Here is an 8,552-nt window from a genome sequence, read left to right on the forward strand (position 1 = left end):
TCTAAGTGTGGGGATGGAAATTTATTTTACTTAGTTGTAGGAAAAATTTTAAAAATTTTTAAAAATTTGTTTTGTTCTTTCGCTGAAAAGTTAAAAAAAAGTTTTAAAGAAAAATATCCCTTGATTTTAGTTTAGTTTTTTTTTTGCGTTTAAAGTGGGAGATGATGATATTTATTGGAAATTGGGTTTTCAAACTACTAATAATATGAGATAAATAAAAGAAAACTCACTTAACTTGGGATGTGTCCGTAGGCTCAGCCTTGAAAATGAAAGTGCAAATTTAATAAAATGGTTAAAACGGAAATCTTTTGTTGGTAAAGCGTTTTGTCCGTGGAAGATAAGTAATGAAAGGTTGGGCCATACTCAAGCCTCAAATTTTGGTATAAAAAGTGGAAATATCATGAGTTTTAAAAATTTGAATACGTTATCATATGATGCTTGGGTAGGTTTAACGTTAGAGTATGCCGTGTAGCCTGTGATATAAATCTTAAACTACTAGTTTAGTGATTTACACCTCATTGGCGTATAAATCTTGTATTGATGGGATGCTCTGGGTCCGGACACCATGGGTCTGTATGCAATCTATTCATCTCGGTATTCAAAATTCCTAAGTTGGGTTTTGAATATTTAAAATAAAGCCAAAAAGAGCAAACCCTTTTAAGTCTTTAAACATGATCACAAAAGTACAAAAGTACAAATACACTACAGACTTGATCATCCACGCTGTTAGCCATGTGGGTTCCCCTTGCTAGCGTCTCATTACCATTAAGAAACGGACCACAAGGGACACGCTACATGCAAGCCCTACAGATGAAATTTTGCATACTCACCTATGATGATGGTTTCAGTGTATTGCTTGATAACGGGGGTATGCCATGTTGTGGGGAACACTAGCTATTAATTAATTGAACCTTAATCGTATCTAATGGCTGCTTGTTAGACTTTGATGCTTAAGCTTAGGTGGAAAGCTTTTTGTCGAACTTTGCGATTTCTAGGTTATGATAGTTGAGCTTGAGGGCTACATCCTTGTTGTGGCTATCCACAACATGGAAGTTTTCGAAACGAAGCAGTTCGACTTTGCGAGCTTCGTTTTGGATGTTGCTTTCGACCTGGTCTCTTATGACGCATTGTAGCCTCATGACCACCTCCTCAAGATTTGAGGATGAATCATGTTGCTTTCCTTTTCTCACTGGCCTTCATTCAACTTTCTTGCTTTCCATTTCATTTATTTTGTGTTTGGTGTGAATGGAATAGTGAGTTTTTGCATGCATTAAATAGAGATAGGAAAGTCGGGCATGGCCCCGTGCTGCTAGGGGAATAAATGTTTCTGATTAAAAGAATTGTACGGAGTCAGCGCGTATCATGCTGAAGATTCTAAGGTTACCACGGTCCCGTGCTTCATGAAGCACGACCCGTGCTTTTTGTCACTGAAAATTTTCTTTATTTTTCAGCCAAACGCGAGAGCCGGAATTTTTTAGAATGATGTTTAGCATGTTTTTTAAGAGTTTGGTCATCCTAAAAATTACTTTTCATGAAAATTAAAAGTCCTAAAACAAATACGGGATACGCCCGGTTTTCCTACAAACTTGAAAATGTTCAGGTTAAGCCCGAAATTCCTAGCACGATGTGCTTAGTGGAGTTGTTACACACGAAAACAGAAAACTAAGGTTCCAAGATTTCCCCGAAAGGTTCTCCTCCTCCGAATGGCCCTGGTGGTGGAAAGTACGTGAAACCAAGAACTTGAAACTGGAGTTGTTTGTTGATGTCTCAAAGTTCCATTTTCATGTTTTCCACTGATTCGGTAAGTTGAACGAGAAGAATCACAGCAAGGAGATTCATTTCGGTGAGTTCCTTGACGAGTTCTTGAACTTTCAAATGAAGCTCGGTTTTGGAAACATGGGGGGGCATCGTTTCTCGGTTGTCGAGGAACGGGAATTGCTTCACTCATTTCAGTAGGCATGCCGAATTTTCAGAGAGGAGTGGTTTGTTTTTGTTTGGTGCAAGGAATGCATTGGCAATAAGTGCTTTTTATAGCCAACTAGATTCAAGGCACAACCCCGTGCTTTTAGAAGCACAGTCCCGTTGTTTTACTCTGACAATTCTGTTGCGAACCAGTCTGACTGAGATTTTTGCAGCAAAGATTCCGGCCCGCACATTGCGGCACGGTACCGTGCTTTCTTAGGCACGCCCCGTGTTTCAAAATATATTTTATATATAATTTTTTTAAGTAAAACAACTATTTACCATGCCAAGTTTTTGAAGGTCTTGGCTGGACTTATATGTCTATTTAGTCGGTCGAAGTATCAATACCTCTGAAATCTCTCCATATGGTCCATCGATATATGGTTTTAATCGATGTCCATTGACTTTCAACGTGTGACTATTAGAATTTGAAATCTCGACTGTCCCATAGTCGAAAACTGATTCAACTATGTATGGACCTGTCCATGTTGATTTTAATTTCCATGGGAAAAGACGTAAACGTGTGTTGTATTATGCGACATTCGTTACTTTTCAAACCCGAAAACCCGACCCATTTTAAATTTTTGGTTTTGTTTCTATTTAAATTTATATATTTTTATAATATTATTAATTAATCTCAATTTTTGTTAATTTATTTAATGTGATCATTTCTATGCAATTATACATTTCACCACCCTTGTAGTATTACATACTCATTTAAAACATTCATGATCAAGATCAAATATTTATGTACATGTCCCATGCAATTTACTAGAATTATTATTTAACTACAACTACTACTTTAATTATTATTATCATCTTGACATATGTTACTTAACTAATAAAAACTAATTAATGTTTTAATTCAATAAAATTTATTAAAATAGTTAAACCTTTTGAATACCCTATTAAACAAATTTTAATTTGTGTTTTAATTATATTAAATATGATTAATTTTCATAATTTCCTAAAGACATAACAACTCTATATTTTCAATATAAAAGGAGGACAAATCCTCCATTATTTTCACACCTCAATCCATTCTTTTCTTAAGTTTAAGAGCACTAACAAGTAAGTTGTTACCATTTCAAGCATTTTATAGCTTTAGTTTTGATTTTATCTTGAATGTCCATAATTGTTCATAAGTTGTTCTTCATGATCATGTTACCTATATCATAAAAATATTATATCTTGGTTTTAAGAATTGTTATGATCATGGATATCCAAGATGAACACTTTGATTTTTCTAAATATTGGATCAAGCCTAGTTATTTTGCAAGAACAAACATGAATATATATTTATCTAAATCTTATGTTTCGTTGATCATCATAACTTATAAATATTCTTTTAAATAAGATTATTTATAAATTTTCTTTTATTTAAAATATTTTACAATAGATATAACATACTTCATATCTTTGAATTAATAATTGAGTAAATTAATTATTGTTTATTTTATTTCAACATAACTACTATTTATAATTTTCTTTAAGAGAATTCATGCAAAACATTTAACTTAATTAATTAATTATGTTACATGGAAACAAATGTTTAATCATAAACTGTTATTAATATTATTATTTAATCTTATATTAATAAGTTATAATTATTTGTCTACAAATCATTCTTCAACTAATAAACATCAAATTATTTATATAAACTTTATTCATTTTTGTTAAACTCATTAAAAATCCCCAAGTCCCCATTTACCATAAGTTAATTAACTTTATAATTCCGGTAGCTACTCCTTGATTTTTGTATCTTCGTTATTATTTAAAGTTTCGTGAGATTCAATTGCTTCGTTTTTTAACTCGCTTTCGGTTATTATTTCAAGTTGTCTTCAACATCAAGGTGAGTTTCTGACACCCCCTTTTTACTCTTTTTAACTATTTTGGGGGTAACATATATATCCTATCAAAAAATTCAATTTATTTATTATCTATAAACTACAATTCGCATCATGGACTTGTGTGTTTACTTGTTACTTGCTCAATTATTATGTGCATGGATTTCTTCGATAAGTATGATAATACGCCCCCCTTTGCACCCATGGACCATTTGTTTTTGGTGGAAAAGGGACTCCGATCTGAGTACGTTGATGCACAATCCCAAGTGGAAAAGACCTTTATTTATTCTTTACACTCATGGACCATTGTTTCTAGTGTAAAGAACCCTTATGTGATTTTCACAAGTTTTCATGGAATTGTATAGTTTTTTATATATTATTTTCAACTGTGTGAACTCACTAACTATTCAGTTAGTTGACTTTATTTTATATATATATGCTACATGTACTTTCTTGTGAGGATGAATTGGCTAAGATACTAGAAGTTAGGTTATTTAAATAATAAACAAGAAGACGTTTGTTTTGTTTCTTATTCTTTGTGTTTGTTCATTTGAAATAACTTGTGTACTTGATGCTTTGGAATGAATTAATGATAATATTGTCACTTAATAGTGTCACATGTGTTTGAGCAATCTGTACGTTACACTCAGGCGTTTCTGCTTTAGCCGGGGTGTTATAGATTGGTAACAGGGCCGTGACTATAAGATAGGAAATTAGAGGTAGTGTTCTAGTTGGTTATAGTTTATTTGCTTAATTGTTTAGGTTGCATGATTAGAAATTATGTGAGCCTAATTTGATTATTCAATGCACATTATTTGGTTATTATTGATTTGTTTATGCCTCATGTACGCAAATAATACTGATGATTCAAGTACTTCAATTACACAAGCACACACAAGTCCAAGGCTTATGCCTAAAAACAAAGAGTTTTCCAACATTTTCAAATATTGATTTTTATTGTGGTGTTCCGATATTTATTCTTCTTAAAGATGGTTCTATATGGCGGGTATGTAGTAAACTGTAAGGGGGACGTGCCTGTTTTCCGAAACTCTTGACACCAAGGTTATTGTAACCTAAGGATAAGCAATGCGTATAAATCCCAATCAGACGCGGGACCCGTTTGCTTACCTGGAGAGTTAGGAAAGAGCATGAACTCTATTTAGCCAAAGCATTGCACTTTCAACGCCATATGAATCACAACTTTAATTTTTCAAACGCTACCATGTTCACTTTGTGAAAATAATATGGTTACACTCCTCTATGTTTTACAATGTGTTTTAACTGGAAGTCTGTACACGAAAACCCAGCTTTCGGTTCGATTTAATTACGCATTTTTATACGAGAATAGTTAAGTTTTAAAAGCTTTGTGACACGTTTTCTTTATTTATACGCTCATTTACGGCTTAAACTTTTAAAAGTTTGCAAAGTAATAACCGAATTTCAAACGATTCCTTTGTTATTTTTATATTATGTTTTAGAGTTAAAAATTTAAAAAGTTATGGTGATACAGAAATGGTTGAATTTCGATTTGAGTACAATATTATTTTATTTATTTACTACTACGTTTTAGAATTGAAAATTCGAAAGGTCATGGCGATACATGAATGTTCGAATTTCAATTCGATTACCTTATTTCCATATTCATTTACCCTTATGTTTTTACTTAAAAAAGTCACGGTGTTACATAAACCCTCGATTTTCAAATCGATTTCACTATTTATTGTTAAGTTTAATACTTTTTCCATATGATTTATGATATTTTTCGTTTCTTGAAATATGAAAACCTATGACTACTCATAGGAATTTCAATTTTAATTTTGAATTTTGTTTCATGCAATTTCATTTATTTACTTATTCTTATGATTGATCTCGATAAATTTGTTGATCGTGTCATACATACGTCCCAAGTCACACGAATTCTTCAAGTTTCGTATCGCGCCTCTCGTTTTCCAAGTTGTCGCGCTCAACCCGCAAAATGACAAACCAAGTTAGCAAGCAAAAGGTCTCCACGATTCCAATCATACCACGTTTAACCACACCCACATTCATCGCTATAGTTATTCCCAATTCAAATCTAGCACAATTCTTGGAAACTCAAACCAAACCCAACCGAACACCCTCACACAGAAACACACCCTTTTGTATAGTATGTGTAATTCCCACCACTTTACTTCCCTAAAACGTTGATGTACTTCTATTTGTGGTAGATCCAATTACCACATAATGCCAAAACCTACCCAAACTCAACGCCATTCACCCGCCTGCAAGACCTGTACTTAACCATTTGTCTCAATCAGATGTTTGACCACATGCTTTAAGCCTACTATCATCATGGTGACCCTAGCGTACCCGCCATACTTTAGAAGGCCTAACTTGTTCCCGCCATGCAATATCCTAACCTCGCATCCTTTGTCGATCTTATACGATTTTCCGGTTTCAATACTTAGATTTTTACAAAACTCATCAAACTCGTCTATATTTTCTTTTGCATATTTTCCTACATTTTTATTTCTTTTACTAACACTTCGCGCCTAATCCCTGGATATTTTAACCTTCAGTCAAATGGATTTTTCTTTAATAAGAATTTACTACCTTTATTATTATTATTATTATTATTATTATTATTATAATTATTATTATTACTATTATTATTATTAAAGTTATTAATATTACCATCATTATTAATTTTACTACTACTACTATTGTTTTTATTACCATCACCGTCATCATTATCATTATTATTACGATAATTATCAATATGGTTATTATTAGAATTGTTATTATTATTGTTAATATATTTTTTTTATTATTTTTGATATTAGTAATATTATTACTAGTATCATCGCCATTACTATTATATCATAATATTTAAAGTAAATTATTTGCTTTAAATAAGTTTTGAGCCCTTTTGAAACTATTTTTTTTCAATAATATTTTTTATTATTATTATGATTACTAATATTATTATTACTAGTATTATCTTCACCTCTAATAATATATTTCAAACCGTATTTAAAGTAAACCTTTTGTTTTAAACAAATCTTAAGCCCTTTTGAGGCTATATTTCATTCAACAAGTCAGGTTATCTGACAATCTTTTTCCTAGGCCGCTGGCCAAAAGAAAACATTTATTTATTTTTTATTTTTACGTTAAGGATTTCATAAAATTCTCATGTTTTAGCGCTAGTTAAAAACGGTTTACCTAACTAAAATAGAATAATCTTATTTCACCATGAGATATAAAAACACCACGATTTACAACCGATGTTCGTAAATTAAAATATATGATATATCCCTACCGTTCTTTCCCCTTCGTTAACGCCAATGAAATTCGGCTAAGAAATCATGGCACCATCTCATACGTCAACCATATGCCACAAACAAACCTACATTCGAGAAGACAAGCGTCGCTAGCTACATTTACTTTTCTTTATTTTCTCTTTTACGTATGTTTCGAACTTACCCAAAGTGACTTTACATCTACTTCTTTAGAATATTGTTTACGTAGTTTATTTTGATTGTCCATTGATTTTGGAACCTTATTCGTTTGTATTTTATAAAACGTAAATTCGTACATCATACTTATTCGCTTTGCTAAATCAGTTTACGTTTGTTATTTTAAATTTTGTGATCTATGACCTATTTCCCATCAACGTAATCGTTAAGTGGAAATTGGGACAATGAACATGTATGTGTACATAGTTACCTAAGAGAAACTGTATTTTCATTTTTATTTCTACATTTTACTATCGGTGACCAGTTCTCCCCAAACGAATTCGTTTACTTAGAACCGGAACTGTGTCCCATGTACATGCCGAGTTTATGTTGTTATATTTTTTTTACACAAATTGTTTTGTTTATTCGTGTACTTCTCTTTCACTCGATTTTTTATATAAACCATTTTGTGGTTCTTGATTATATCAATTTGGAACAAATGATTTATTCTGATTTCGAAATTTCAGTTGTTTACTTTGATAAACTCAAGGTTGCTATTGGAACTTTTCTTTCACAAACTTAATGGATTTCCATATTGTGATAATAGAATACTGTTTATCTATTTTATTTCAAATTATTAATTTATATGTTGTAATGTTCACCTATTTCATCTCAATGTTTTATTTGAACCAATATATTGTTCTTGATTTCATCAATCAAGACAAATACTTTATTTTAGTTTTGAAGTTCTAATTATATACATGATAAGCACAAAGTTACCATTGGAAAAATTTTCTTTTCACAAACTTAATCTATTTCAATATTTTAATACTAAAATTTCGTTTATCCATTTCATTTCGAGTTATTATCAAATTACATGTTTATAAAATATAATTGTTTATTCATCTCGACGTTTCCATTGGTCACGTCTATGTTTTATTTGAGATTTTCATTTGTTAAACATCATGATATTTTGATACTTAAAAAGTTTCATTTATTTAAACTATTCTCGAACCTAATGCGTTATCAAGTTACATATTCATATTTTCTTGGTTAAATGCCACGTTTACTTACCACGTTATTCGCGATCCCATTATTTCAATTACATTTTACGATGTTCATAATTCTAAATGTTTCATTCTTTAACTTCATTACCTCGTTTATTTCGTTTTCAACATCATTTACTTACTTTAGACACGATGACTTTATTTTCTTTACTTAGTGGTTTCGCTTTGTCCTTGGCCTGAATGGTCTATCAATGTCTTTTGTAATGTATTAACCCTTTTTATTCATTATTTTTGATTTTCAA

Source organism: Bidens hawaiensis, unplaced genomic scaffold, assembly GCF_021521415.1.
Source record: "Bidens hawaiensis isolate Kalapana, Puna unplaced genomic scaffold, B.hawaiensis_p1.1 tig00012833_1, whole genome shotgun sequence".
Lineage (NCBI taxonomy): Eukaryota > Viridiplantae > Streptophyta > Magnoliopsida > Asterales > Asteraceae > Bidens > Bidens hawaiensis.